We start from the raw sequence: 332 nt of genomic DNA, 5'->3' as shown, positions 1-332 counted from the left end.
GATTGTCTTCGAGGGATGCTTGGCCCTCGTCATCTTTCCTACTTCACAGGCACCGCATAAGTGATCCTTCTTGAACTTGATGCCCTCGATGCCTATGACATGCTTCTTTGTTGGAATTGTGAGCGGATAACAATTTCACACAGGAAACAGCTATGACCATGATTACGCCAAGCTATTTAGGTGAGACTATAGAATACTCAAGCTTTTGCTAGAAGACATACGACAAGATGTGGTCTTGCTGAGAAATCTACCACATACAAATCATCTTTCCGATACCCTTCAAACACTAGAGACTTGTCAGATTCCATTAGAACAAGGCAACGATATTTTCC

This window comes from Triticum urartu, chromosome 2 (assembly GCF_003073215.2).
Source record: "Triticum urartu cultivar G1812 chromosome 2, Tu2.1, whole genome shotgun sequence".
In the NCBI taxonomy this organism is placed as follows: Eukaryota; Viridiplantae; Streptophyta; class Magnoliopsida; order Poales; family Poaceae; genus Triticum; species Triticum urartu.
This window is presented reverse-complemented; position numbering follows the sequence as displayed.